This window comes from Eptesicus fuscus, chromosome 23, assembly GCF_027574615.1.
Source record: "Eptesicus fuscus isolate TK198812 chromosome 23, DD_ASM_mEF_20220401, whole genome shotgun sequence".
In the NCBI taxonomy this organism is placed as follows: Eukaryota; Metazoa; Chordata; class Mammalia; order Chiroptera; family Vespertilionidae; genus Eptesicus; species Eptesicus fuscus.
Window position 1 is genome coordinate 1,662,261 of NC_072495.1, and position 14,270 is coordinate 1,676,530.

The window sequence follows — 14,270 nt, forward strand, 5'->3', positions numbered from 1 at the left end:
GGTCAGCTGCACAGCTCTGACCCTGGGTGGCCTCTCCTCTGTCTGCGCTCAGTTGCTGGTAGACTTGGCTGATCTCAGCTGGGCTGTCTCATCCCTGAAACCTCCACGAGGGCCCAGTGGTCCCCCTCCTAACTGGGAGCCCAGGTCCGGGCTCATGTCCAAGGCAGGGCTCTCCGAGGGCAGTGCAGGTGCAAGGCCTCTCCGTGCCAGGCTGGGGCGAGCACACCCTCGCTTTTGCTTCAGTCTATTAGCCAGAGAAGGCCAGGGGGCAAACAATAGGGAAATAGAGTCTATTGCTTGATAGGAAGAGCTACTAGTCACAGGGTCAGGGTGTGGCTACACAGGGGGAAGGCGTGGGCTATTTTCTGCAATCCACTGCCATAATTTTAGGCTGACTTTTGACGGTTAGTAAGAGTATGCAAATCCCAGGGTGTTGACTTTAACTCTGTCACCTTCAAGTCCTAAACATCCTTCATTATGCAAATGTTCCTCCTGTGACTCACTCCTGGCTGCTTCCTTCTCCTGTCCAGCTGTGTGTGCGCATGTAACTCAGGTTTGGGCTAAATCCGTGGTCGGCAAACTGTGGCTCGCGAGCCACATGCGGCTCTTTGGCCCCTTGAGTGTGGCTCTTCCACAAAATACCACGGCCTGGGCGAGTCTAGTTTGAACAAGTGGTGTTAGAAGAAGTTTAAGTTTAAAAAATTTGGCTCTCAAAAGAAATTTCAATCGTTGTACTGTTGATATTGGGCTCTGTTGACTAACGAGTTTGCTGACCACTGGTCTAAATTAACGTGAGCAAAAACATAATTAGAGAGGCGAAGCTGTTGCAAAAAAAAAAAAAAAAAGTAAAACCAGATTAAAGCTAAAATAAATACCTTTACGTTTAGCTCCATGCGGATCACCTGCATTCCCACATGGTACTTAAGAGTTGCCAATGGACATACGGTGTTTTTCTTTGTGTACACATTTCGTTTTATTGTAACAAAGCAACCTGTACACTTTTAACGTTTAAAACTGAGCATCATCTTTCCTTTCCAGTGAAACAAAAAATAAAATTTAAAGATAAACAGGAATGGAATTACAATAGAGAAATGTCAGTTCCGAATAAGACCCCACAGGGCCTGCGGATGCTCCCATCGAGGGGCAGGGCCCACTCACTCGTCCTCAGGAGAGAATGTTATTGGAAAAGTGTCATCTCGGACGGCGAGGATGTCCGTGAAACATCACGGGTAAACGCCAAAGGAGGGGCCGTGTTGTCAAAATGCCCCCTAACCCACCGAACGTCTGAAACCCTCCCTTTGTGACCTTCTATAACGCCCCCACCCTTTTTAAAGGTTTTTTCTAAACAAGAGAAAGTAGACAGATGCATGTTGGCAAATGCGAACTGTCCGTATTCACATAGCGGCACATGTAACCTCTGAGCCAATGTACAGAGAAGGGGGAAGCGAGAATTCTGTGCCCTCCTCGCGGGCCTCGCGCCTCCAGCTCCCGCAGAGCTGAGGGAGCAGAAGGTTTTTCTCTTCCCACAGAGCACGGTGGAGCTGGTTCCATTAAGTTTTTCTTGAGGCGGGAAGGGATAAAAATGAATTTGGAACAGAAAGGGGCAAAGATCTTTTCCCCCTGTATTCTGCTCAAGGTACATCCCCCCTCCCCGCCAATAAAGGGGAGAACCATGGTGTAAAGGAGAGAAGAGAGGCCTCAAAAACAGGGCGACTGAGCACAAGAGGGGACAAAAGAAAACGGAAAAAAAACTGCAACTTGCTCCAGGGACTGGAGAAAACTAAAAAGGTTGGAATCCATCAGTGTTCATTAGTCATCTTCTCCTTCATCTTCCTCTCCTTCGTCCCCCTCATCATCATCTTCATCTTCTTCACCTTCATCCTCATCCCTTCTTCATCAATATCTTCCAACCCTTCCTCTTCTTCATCATCATCATCTTCTCCTTCCCCTTCTTCATCGTCCATGTCAGGAACCAAGTATACTGCAATGGATGTGGCCAAATGTCATCTTTGATGACTTCTCCCAACTCATCGGCACCTGCGTCAGAATGGTCAGTAAACCAGGTACAGAAGCTCTCTGGTTCCTCATGGTCTCTTCATCCTCTTCCCCAGGCAGTGCAGACACTTGTGGATGGTTGACAAATGTTGTTACCCCAAATGTGGGACTTTGGCGATCAGTTCTGACCTCTTCTGAAAAAATGGCTGGCGGAGTTTGTTATGTTTCTGTTCTACTTTCAAAACCTCCTCACTGGCTTGTTCACTGAGTCTGTCTGTTTCATTTTGTGCTTCATCAACATGTTCAGTCGCTTCTCGCTGTTGGTTTTCCCCCTTTGGCACGTCCCGAGGGGTCGGCTCCTTCTCCGGCTTGGAGGCTGGAGCCAGTTTCAGTTTCTTAGTTTGAGGTGGGAGCGAGGATGGCGCTGGGGGCCAGGCTGTGAGGAATGTCCGAGGAGCTGCTGTCCATGTTTTTACTTTAATGTTTGGAACAGGTGACGCATTAACTAAAGTACAGAAGAGCCTATGAGAACCCTCTTCCACCCATTCTTTCCTACACACACATACCGCCACTCAGCTCTCCTCAAAGGCAGGCGACATTATTTTAAAAAACATATCCTTCCCGAAGTGCAGATATAATAAATGCACAATATGTCATCTTGAGTCTGCATTTTGCTTTTTTAAAAAAATATATTTTATTGATTTTTTACAGAGAGGAAGAGAGAGGGATAGAGAGTTAGAAACATCGATGAGAGAGAAACATCGATCAGCTGCCTCCTGCACACTCCCCATTGGGGATGTGCCCGCAACCAAGGTACATGCCCTTGACCGGAATTGAACCCGGGACCCTTGAGTCCGCAGGCCGATGCTCTATCCACTGAGCCACACCGGTCTCGGCTTGCTTTTATTTTTCAATTAACATTGTATCTGAAACATTTCCCCAGACACGGGCACAGAAGCTCTCTTACTGTTTGCCAGGGCTGCACAGTGTCATTGTGTGGGTGAGTCGCCCCATTCAGCCATCTCCCTGGCAGCTGTCTCCTTGTCTCTGTTCTTGCGATTGTGTGATGATGGCCTCAGAGGTTTTGTGGTGCAGTGATCAGCTCCAAAATTTGGGTCTTATTAATGGATTCATGACAATGATGCCTCTATTATCTTCTCCTCTTCCTTCTTCTTCTCCACCTTCTACTCCTCCTCCTCCTCCTCCTCCCCCTCCTCATCGTCCTCCTCCTCCTCCAGTTCCTCCTCCTCCTCCTCTTCCTCCTCCTCCTTCTTCTTCTTATTTTAATCTTTATTGTTGAAAGTATTGCATAGGTCCTCCTTTTCCCCCATTAACCTCTTCCAGTCGCTCCTGTCCTCCCCACTCAAGGCCCTCACCACCCCTTTGTCTGTGTCCTCGGGTTATGCATATATGCCCACAAGTTCACTGGTTGATCTCTTCCCACCCAGCCTCCCTACCTTCCCTCTGTTGTTCAACAGTCTGTTCATGCTTCTATGACTCTGGATCTATTTTTGATCATCAGTTTATTGGGTTCATTAGAGTCCACATATGAGTAAGATCATGTGATATTTGTCTTTCTCTGACTGGCTTATTTCACTTAGCATGATGCTCTCCAGGTCCTTCTATGCTGTTGCAAATGGTAAGAGTTCTTTCTTTTTTATTGCCGGGTAGTATTCCATTGTGTAGATGTACCATAGTTTTCTAATCCACTCATCTGCTGATGGGCACTTAGGCTGTTTCCAAGACTTAGCCATTGTAAATTGTGCTGCTATGAACATAGGAGTGCATATAATCTTTCTGACGCGTGTTTCAGGTTTCCACTATTATCTTCTTATTGAAGTTTTTATTTTAGTGTACAACCGTGCAATAATAAAAGCAAACAGACATATCTATAAAGGTGCTGGTTTGGGCATGTGCTCAGCATTTTTGGAACTTTATGTTTCGGAACTGGTAGAGGGAGCCACACGGGACAGTGGGGAGCTAGGGAGGGAGTAGAGAGATGTGATTAAAAATACAATTGGCTCTGTTGCATTTTAAAAAATTAATCTTTATTGTTGAGACTAGAGGTCCGGTGCACGAAATTCATGCACAGGGGGGGGGGGGGGGGTGGGGGGGCTTCTCTCAACCCAGCCTGAACCCTCTCTGATACAGGATCCCTCTCACAATCTGGGACCACTGGATCCTAACTGCTCACCTGCCTTCCTGCCTGATCATCCCCAACTGCTCCCCTTGCTGACCTGGTCACCCCCAACTGTCCCCCTTGCCAGCCTGGTTGCCCCTTACTCCACCCCCCCCCCCGCTGTCCTGGTTGCCCCTTACTGGCCCCCCTGCTGGCTTGGTCACCCACAATTGCCTCCCCTGCCAGCCTGGTCACTCCTAACTGCCCCCCCCTCCCGCTGGCCTGGTTGCCCCCAACTGCCCTCCCTGTGGGCCTGGTCGCCCCACGCAGCCTGCTGTTCGGTTGTTTGGTTGCTCCTCTGCCGGAAACCAATCACTGTTTCACTAATAGAGAGAGGTGGACAGGAAGTCCGGGAGGCTGGTCAACAACCTTAATTGCTGTAACCACTCACTGTTTAGTTGAGACATTGTTAGCTGAAGCCACCTCCACCTCTGTTTGTCTATATAAATTTCTGTTATTGGAATTTCCTGCCTAATGGCTATGGGTGTTTCCCATAGTCTCAATAAAAGGGATGGCAAGGCCAGAGCGGTGTGTAGTCCTCTCTTGGGCTCCCGCCTGGCCCCCAATATCACCAAACTAATACTTTCCTAGTCTCTTTTCATTTGTGTGCGGCCTCCTCCAGAACCCGAACCCTGAACAGGAACCCTGAACCACACAGGATGTGAAAGGGGCTCCCACACTCCTCACTGACCCCCCTGCTGGCCTGGTCGCCCCACGCAGCCTGCTCGGTTGTCTGTTTGGTTGCGGTGGTCGTTTAGGCTTTTATTATTATAGATTATTACAGATGTCCCTCTTCCCCCCCCCCCCCCCCCATAGCTCCCCCGACCCGGTTCCCATCCTGCTCCAGGCCCTTGCCACCCTATTGTCTGTGTCCATAGGTAATACATACATGCATATAAAATGTTTCTTTAATCTCTTCTCGCCCCCCTCCCCACAGTCCCTTCCCTCTGAGAATTGTCAGTCTGTTCCATTTCCATGCCTCTGATTCTATTCCATTCACCAGTTTATCCTGTTCATCAGATTTATTATTCATTTGATTTTTAGATTCAATTATTGATAGATATGTATTTGTTGCCACTTTGTTGTTCATATTTTTTATCTTTACTATTTTCTTTTTCTTCCTCTGCTTAAAGAATACCCTTCAGCATTTCATATAATACTGGTTTGGTGGTGATGAACTCCTTTAGCTTTTTCTTGTCTGTGAAGCTCTTTATCTGACCTTCAATTCTGAATGATAACTTTGCTGGGTAGAGTAATCTTGGTTGTAGATTCTTGATTTTCGTCACTTTGAATATTTCTTGTCACTCCCTTCTGGCCTGCATAGTTTCTGCTGAGAAATCAGATGACAATTGTATGTGTGCTCTTTTGTAGGTGATTAACTGTTTTTCTCTTGCTGCTTTTAATATTCTCTCTTTGTCTTTTGCCCTTGGCATTTTAATTATGATGTGTGTAGGTTTGGTCCTCTTTGGGTTCGTCTTGTTTGGGGTTCTGTGTGCTTCCTGGACTTGTAAGTCTATTTCTCTCACCAGGTGGGGGAAGGTTTCTGTCTTTATTTCTTCAAATAGGTTTTTAATATCTTGCTCTCTCTTATCTTCTGGCACACTCATAATTCAGATGTTGGTACACATGAAGTTGTACCAAAGGCTCCTTAGACTATCTTCATATTTTTAGATTATTTTTTCTTTTTGCTCTTCTGGTTGGGTGTTTTTTTGCTTCCTCATATTTCAAATCATTGATTTGATTCTTGGGGATCTTCTAGTCTATTGTTGAATCCCTGTATATTATTCTTTACATCAGTCAGTGTATGCTTAATTTCTCACTGGTCCTTTCCCTTTTTTTTTTTTGGCATTCTTACTAAAATCCTTGAAGGTCTCACTAAGTTCCTCAGAGGTTTCTAGAAGATCCTTGAGTAACCTTATAACCATGGTTTTGAACTCTATATCCAGTAGTTTGCTTTCTTCCATTTCTTTCATTTGTGACATGTTTCTTTGTCTCCGCATTTTGGCTGCTTCCCTGTGTTTGTTTCTATGTATTGGGTAGCTGCTCTTTGAGTTGATAGAGTGGCCTTGTGTGGTAGGTGTCCTATAGAGCACAGTGGCTCAGCCTCCCAGTCACCTGAGGGATGCTTTTGGTGCCCCCCTTTGTGGGCTGTGTGCACAGTCTTGTTGTAGTTGAGCCTTGATTGCTGTTGGTATCATTGGGAGGAATTGACCTTGTTGGAGAGTGGGAATTTTTGAGCATTCCAGAGAGGAAGTGGACTAGGCCCCAGATAGAGTTGTCAGTGCTGACACCAGGCCAGGCCTTGAGATAGGGTCTCATGGCCCCTTCCCAGCACGTAGTCTTCTTTCATAGAACACTGTCAGCTTTCTGAAGAACAGGATGACCCTGTGAATAACATGGTCGTCATTGGCTTGATCCTGACGTTGCTTGGGAAAAACTGTTTTGTCTTGGGTTACTTGTTCTGCAAAAACCGGATGTGGTTAATGGGCTTAAAAGCGGTCCTACACAAAGGGTCGCTGCTGCTCTCTGGTCTCCCTGCATGGAGAATGGCAGAGCAGTCGCCGGGTCATCCAGCCGCCTGGCTAATAAAGGCTCCCTAAATTTTAATTTGGTCTGGGCTCCAGTGGTCGTTCACTCGCATCCGCTCCACAACAACCTCAAGGCCAGTTGCCTATGGGGACCAGCTGTGACTACAGTGGGAGAGCTGCTGTGCAGGAGACACCCCTATGGAGCAGGACTTGCTTCAGTGGGGCTTTGGCGCTCACTGAGTCTGCCCCTTGAGTTTGTCGCTTATAGATGTGTAGAGTTGTACTCTATTATGGTCTCACACTGACCACTGGGTACACTGGCTCTTGGGTCTCCAGGGAGGTGCAAAGTCAGCCAGTGCCTGGGGCCACCCAGCAGGAGCTACAGAGAGATCTGCAGATTCCTCCTCTTTGTATGGGGTTGGAAGTGCCTAGATGAGGCCCAGCTGTGAAGCAAGGCAGGCTGGTGCTGGTGCTGGGCCTTGGGCCTTTTATTGATAGGGTTGGGGCTCCCTGACCCAGCTGCAATTTGTTTGACAGGTTTTAAGCCTGAGAAAGGACGGGCCATTCATATGCAAAAGCCGCTGCATACAGCTTGGGTGGGGTTGTAAATTGGGTGGGGTGGGGTCTCAGGGAATCACCAGGCTGAGCAAACAGAAATGGCTGCCAGTCAGTCCTGCAACTGGAGAGGTCCCTGCACGGGAACAATGACCGCTGCGAGCACCTCTGTCTGGAAGAAAGCCGCCCCCAAGTTCCTGCCCCGATGCCAGACAGTCCAGTTTCTCCCGTATGTGTCTGGGTCCCCCAGAGCCTCGCCCAGCACTGGAGCTGAGAGGAAGTGGAAGCTTGTAAGTTCAGTTTGAGGTGCCGGCCTTTTAAGAGGAGCAGCTGGGTCTCCAGCAGCCTGTGTGTCACTCAGCCCCAACCCGCACTGGTTTTTACAGCTGTAGTTCTTACTGCCTGGAGGGACTTCTTTTCCAGCTCTGGGAGCCTGGGCTGGGGGCCTGGTTTGGGGCTGGGACCCCTGGCTCCTCTGGGCGGCCTCTGCCGAGGCGATCTCCCTCCCGATTAAAAAAGCGGCCACGTGGGTGCTGGACCAGCCTGCTCTGCCGCCTCCGCACCTCCCACCGGTCTCAGTGCGCTTGCTTCTTGACCTCTCTAGCGTCGGACTTCCATCCAGCCAGCTTTCCCGCGGTTCTGATGGTGTCCTGTATTTAGTTGTAATTGTGATGTGGTTGTGGGGTGGCGAGTTCAGGCATTTGCTTACGCTGCCATCTTGGTTCTCCTGGCTTGTTGTGTTTTTAAAGGGCTGTCGAGACCTGGTTAGGGGAAATGCCATTTGTTCAAAGCCTCTCCGTGGTTCACACTCACCGGCTGTGTGCCGCTCCGGCAGCTTCTGCTCTGGGGGCTGGGAGGGAGCAGAGCTGGTGATCTAAACTTCCTGTGACGTGGGCGTTATAACAGGACAACCCAGAATAGCCTGAATGCCAGAATCGCCATCCAAGGTGCAGGGAGGCCAGCCCGGCTGTGTCTTCATTGACTCGGAGCTCTGAGGTGCGCCGATGGTTTCCCGATGCCAGCTGCCGCGCTTGCTGCCTCAGAGTGCCCGGCTGTGTCATTAAACATGCGCTTCCGCCTGGCCGGTTTGGCTCAGTGGATAGAGCCTCGGCCTGCGGACTGAAGGGTCCCGGGTTAGATTCTGGTCAAGGGCACATGCCCGGGTTGTGGGCCTGGGTTTCGGGCTCGATCCCCAGCAGGGGGCGTGCAGGAGGCATTGGACCAATGATTCCCTCATCACTGATGCTTCCGATTCTTGTTCCCTCTCCCTTCCTCCTGGAATCAATTTAAAACATTGCCTCCTGGCCCCACCTCCATAGCCCAGGAAGCAGCCTGGGGATCTGTAAGGGGCCCGCAGTCAGCCGGGCGCAGTCAGCCGGGCGCCCCCTCCCCCCCCCAGGCGGGGCCGGGAGCAGTGCTTCTGGGAGCTGGGGCTGCGGCCCAGCAGGTGGGCACATGGCGTTCCCACGCAGCCTGGTGCCGGGCTGGAAAAGGCTTGGCATGCTCTCCGCCTTCAAAGGTCCAAGCACGAAGCTGTCGCTGGCCCCGCCCGGAGGTTTCCGCAGGACCTGATGGGCGCTGGTTTACCGAGAAGCATGTGGTGGTGATGCTGGCCAGAGCACCAGCCGGTTCTCCCGGTCGGCCTGGTACCCACAGTCAGGAGCCTTTCCCGGGAGCAGCGGCCCCGGCGGGAGGAGGCAGGTGGGAGGAGGCTCTGGCATTGCTCGGGTGGCGAGGAGCGAGTCTGAAGAGAGTGCTGGACGCAAGGCTGGACCATCCGCGGGCCGGGCGCTGCGTGAGGTGGCCTGCCCACGAAGATGCCCACAGACTCAGGCCATGGGGTGAGGTGGGGGGACGGGACGCAGGCGCCCTCCTTCTCCAGGGAACTGTGGTCTGGCAGCCCGGTTACTGCAGGAGCTCTGCTTTTCCTGGGAACCAGGCCCCTCACCCGCAGATGGGGCGTGTCAGGAGCTCCACGGGGCCTGTCCATCAGACCGGCGCTCTGACTCTGGGTACATGGTTAGGGGTGGCCCCTCTCTCCTGGACCTCCCATTTCCCTACTTCTGTGGAGGTGCACGAGGGCTTACTGTCTAAGCTCCAACCGGAATGCCCAGGAGGCAGGCCTGGCTGTTTCAGGATGTGGTTGTGCAAATGCGTCCTTTTTTAAAAGTCAGAAGCAGCTTCTCAGAGTCTTACTAATGCTTAGCGCACAGTTGGCTCTCGGTGAGTGAGTGGCGAATTAATGGCAGTAAGTCAGCTATCGGCCTGAAAGACAGGGGCACCTACTGCAGGGGAGCCCGGCTCCTGGGACGGGGCTGCGCTGAGGGGCCTGCGCTGAGGGCCCTGAGTCCGCCTCCCACGCAGGTCCCGCTGTGAGGCAGGAAAGGGCGAAGGACTGGTGTGCGATCGTCCTCCTGGATTTCGGAGAGAACAAGAGAGCACTGTTCTGACCCCGGTCCTCAGCCCCGGGGAGCCAGGGCGGCTCTGAAGCTCCTGACTCTCCTCAGGACGAGACACAGGGAGAGGCCCGAGCAATAACTGCGGGAAGTTTTAACTAACGCAGGGGCTTGTCTTCCTGAGCCGAGGATGAGAGATTTGACATGAAAGAGGCGGAGGAGAAAGAAGATCCAGGCAGCCCGAGGGCGGGGACGGGCCGGAGCGTAAGGACTGCCGGAGGATGGTCCTGGGGGAGCGGAGGGGAGATGAAGGAAGACTTAGACAGCAACTAAGTCATCTTTGCAAAGAACCAACTTTTGATTTTTCTATTGATTTTCTGTTTTCAATTAGTTAATTTCTGTGCTCAGAGTAAACATTCATAATACATATATTTGACAAAGTATAAGTATATAAAGAATTCTTATAAAGAATACAAAGGAAAATAACACAATTTTTTAAAAAATGGCCTAAAGACTTGAAAGAAGAAACATAAGACAGCCAAAAAAGCAGGAGAAAAGGTTTTAATTTCATTAGTCTTAAAAAATACAATTTAAGCCATAATGACAAATCCAATAAAAACTGACAATACTATGTTTTCCTGAAAATGTGGAAGAAATGGAAATTCTCATCACTGGTAATGGGAATTTAAAATGGTACAAAAACTTTGAAAAAGTTTTATAGTTTCTTATAAAATTAAACATGTGTCTACCCAGGACCTAGCAGTTCGAATAGGTATTTACAAAAGAGAAATGGAAATATACATCCATAGAAAGGCTTGTACATGTTTGTAGCAGCTTTATTCATAATAACCGCACTAACAATAACTCAAATATCCATCAACAAATACACAGATAAACAAATTGTGATATATTGCAATGGCAAACTATTCAGCAATAAAGAGGAACACACTATAGATATCTGTAACATCACAAGTGAGTCTCAAAGCTGGTAAGTGAAAGAAACTAAACCCAAGAGTACATTCATGTGAAATTCTAGATTAGGCAAAATTAGACAAGAGCAGTCAGCGGTTCCGAGGACCGGGAGAGATTGCAAAGGGAGATACAAACCTTTTCTGGTGAAGAAAATGTCTTATAACTTGAGTGGGGTGGTGGTTACATGCTGTCCACCTGTGTAAAACTCACTGGCCTGTACAGTTAAGATGCCTACATTTTACTTTATGTGAGTCATACCCCCCCCCCCCCCCCAAGTGAAGGGGCAGGGCAGTCACTGCACGTTGCTGCTTCCTGGTTTGGCAGCACAGGCCGGGGCCCAGCTCTCATCGAGTGAAATTATAATCTCAAGCTAGAGGAAGGCATAACAAAACGACGTGCGAAGTAAACAGAAGTCTACATATGAATACTTTAATGTTGAGTGACTAAGTTTGATATCACTATGCTATGTGGTGTGTAAGTATATTTAAGTATGAGCATGTGAGGGATGAGTTGTCAGGGAAGCTGAGAACAACTACATACAAGTCTGCCCTCGCAGGGATGAGCCAAATACGCTAACGCCCTTATCAAATGTCTGCGGACCCTGGCCAGGCGGCTCATTGGCTGGAGCATGGTCCCATCTGCCAAGGTTGTGAGTTTGATCCCTGGTCAGGGCACGTGCAAGAATCAGCCAATAAATGCATAACATAATGGAACAGCAAACCGATGTTTCTCTCTGCCTCTCTCTGCCTTTCTCTCTCTCTCTCCTCTCTCTCTCTCTTCCTCTCTCAAAAATCAATAAATTAAAAATATTAAAAAATGTTTAAGAGAATGTAATTGATCACATATGTGATATTACATGGTTAGGAGAATTTGGTCAATCAAGGTGCTGGCCATACCCTCCGGCTTCCTGGCCGCCACGCTGGGCGCAGGGCCAGCAGCACTGCTCGCCTGTCCTCTCCATTGTTGATCCAATCTCCGCCTTATCCAACCTGCTGGGCCCCTTCCAGCGTGTTCTTCATTTCAAATGTGACATGTTCATCTGACTGGTCCTTTACATGGCTTCTATGTCTTTTTTAGTAAATGTCTCTAACTCCCCACTGAGGCTGTTATCCCAAGTTCCTTGCGCATCCTTATAATTTTGCTTTAAACTCTGCATCTGGTGTTTTGTTGCTTCAGTTTCTTTGATTCTTTTTCTGGGGCTTCTCTTGCCCTTTCACTTGAAGAATATTTCTTTGTCTCCCATTTTGTCACCTTTCTGTGTCTGTCCCTGTGTGTTGGGTGGGTCTGCTGACTCCCCAGCTTGTTACGAGGGTGTCTGAGGCAGGTGCCTTGCGGGTCTCAGGGGCACAATCTTCTAAGCCGCTGAGCCAGGCGCTCCAGGGGTAATGCCCGGTGGGTCCCGTGCCCGAATGCCGCGGGCTGCTTGGTGGGTGGTCACCCGTCAGCGGCCTGATTGTTTGGACGGACCTCACCGCCGTGTGCGAGCGGCTGTTCGAGCGCTGCCCCCAGACAGAGTGGCTCCAGCCGGGGCTGGTGGCTCCCGGGCCCTTGTCTGTGCCATTTGTGTGGCTAGTTGGGTTGAGCTCTGATGTGGGTGGAAGCCCCCCGCTGGTGTGCTGGCCAGGACTCCAGGGGAGATCGACGGCAGATGTGTGTGACCAGCTGTGGGCTCCCCATCTGGAGCCACCACATATTGGCTCTTTGTGGCTGTCTACTGGGCGTGGGGGGGTGGGAGGCCGGGCCGTGTCCCAGGACTGGCTTCCTGAAGCTCTGAGCTGGGGCAGATGAAAAACCCAAGGCTCCTGAGGCCGACAGCCTATCAGCTCCTCCCCCTGAGGTGCTGGACTTCCCAGTCTTCGGCAGAAAGGCCGCAGCGCGGGCCACCTGGCCAGGCCCGCCGACCCTCACACAGGGCTCAGGCCGGTCAGCAGAGGGCTTTGCCATGCGGAGTGGCGCCTGCCGAACCCAGGTGGGGGGTGCCCTGTTCCAGGTCACAGTTCAAGGACCACCGGAGAGTCTGAGTTTCTCCAGGAAAAGAGCGCGGCTCAGGGCGCTGTCCATAGACCCACGGTCCTTTCTGCCAGAGCGGAGCTTGGCATGGCGCCACCTCATGGAGGGCCTGCTGGTGCGTGCCTGGGAGGGCTGTGAAAAGGGGGGCCAGCCCGGGACTGGCACCTGAAGGCCTGAGGGATGCTGGCCCGACAGGCCCTCAGCAGCCGGCCCTCCGGGCCCTCTGGAGCCGCATCCCCCGATGCCGCCTCCTCCCGCCGCCAGAGCTCCAGGCGGCCGCGACCGCTCCGGGCTGAGGCTCCGGGGCTCCCCTCTCCCGGGCAGAGTCCCAGGAGTCACTGCTCCGGCCCTGGGGCTCTGGTGTGGGACCCACACTCCTAAGGGGGGACCCTTGCAGCGGGGGACCCTCCAGCTTCTCAGCCACCGCACTGGGTGCAGGGGGCCCCTTCACTCCAGCGGCCGCTTTGTGGGCCGGGAACTCGGCTTAGAGGGCGTGTGGCTCCCCCTGCTCCGCAGCCCCTGGTCCTCCGGGCTGTGCTCCCGCTGCAGCGGATTCCCACTCAGGGCGGACCGTCGGCTTAACAATAACATTAAACCTGGAGACTCGGCAAACTTCCACGAATGAGAGCCTCCGATCACGTTTCTAACTTCAGTCTTACTGGGTAGGTAGCGTTTTCATCAATTTACAGATGGAGGAACCAAGGCCATGCAGTCGGCCGAGTGACGGAGCCACAACTCAGAACTGTCTCACTCCACAGCTCTCAGCGTCTCCGGTTCCTCTGAGACGAACTAGGCTCCGCCCGAAGCTAGATTACCCTGCGGGCTTGTACCTTCTCCATGGAAGCCATCACTGCCGGAGAGGACCTTCCTGCACCGGAGCCAGTTTAGGCAATACCCCGTCTCACTCCCCTCCAATCAGCACTCAGGCCCCCGAGTCACACACCGTCTGGATCCCGGGTGCTGGACGGTTCGCTTCCAGAGGAAGGCGGGACGCTGAGCAAGGGAATGAAAGATGGCGATGTCTGCTGCAGTGACCTCTCCGTCCCCCAAGCTCTCCCTGGGACTGCCCCGGGGCACACGGCCACTGTCAGCTAACGAACAAATGAGAAACTAATTGTTGGCTAAAAAGCCAGTGTCTGAGCTGAAAGATGTGCAGCGAGCTGTTTGACACCGGGATTAGATAGTTACTGGAGAGCATGGCGTTTCCACTCCTTCACTCAGGGGGTATTTCTTGAGCCTCACCCAGGCCAGGCATTCTAGAAGGATATAATGGTTTACTACCGCCAGGATTCACACATGGTCTCTACTTGGAAGGAATTTAGGGTCTAGAATAAATAGCAACATGACAGAAAGCAGTGACTGCTGCCACAGCCCAGCGAGTGCTGTGAATTGGAAGTTAGACAACAAGTAAGTTCTCCACCCTTCAGCTGGCCTCCTTGGACACGGTCTTTGCACTCATTGGCAATCGGTCTCGGCCTCACACTTTTCCTCAGGAGTTAATCACAAATGTATCTGTCCTGATGTGTCTCCCGGATTCCGTCTTCCTCCCAGACACCACCTCTATATGAACACCAGCCTGCACTGGGAACCAGGTCTCAGGAACTGAACTGGGAGTTCTGACTTCCTGAAGATGGA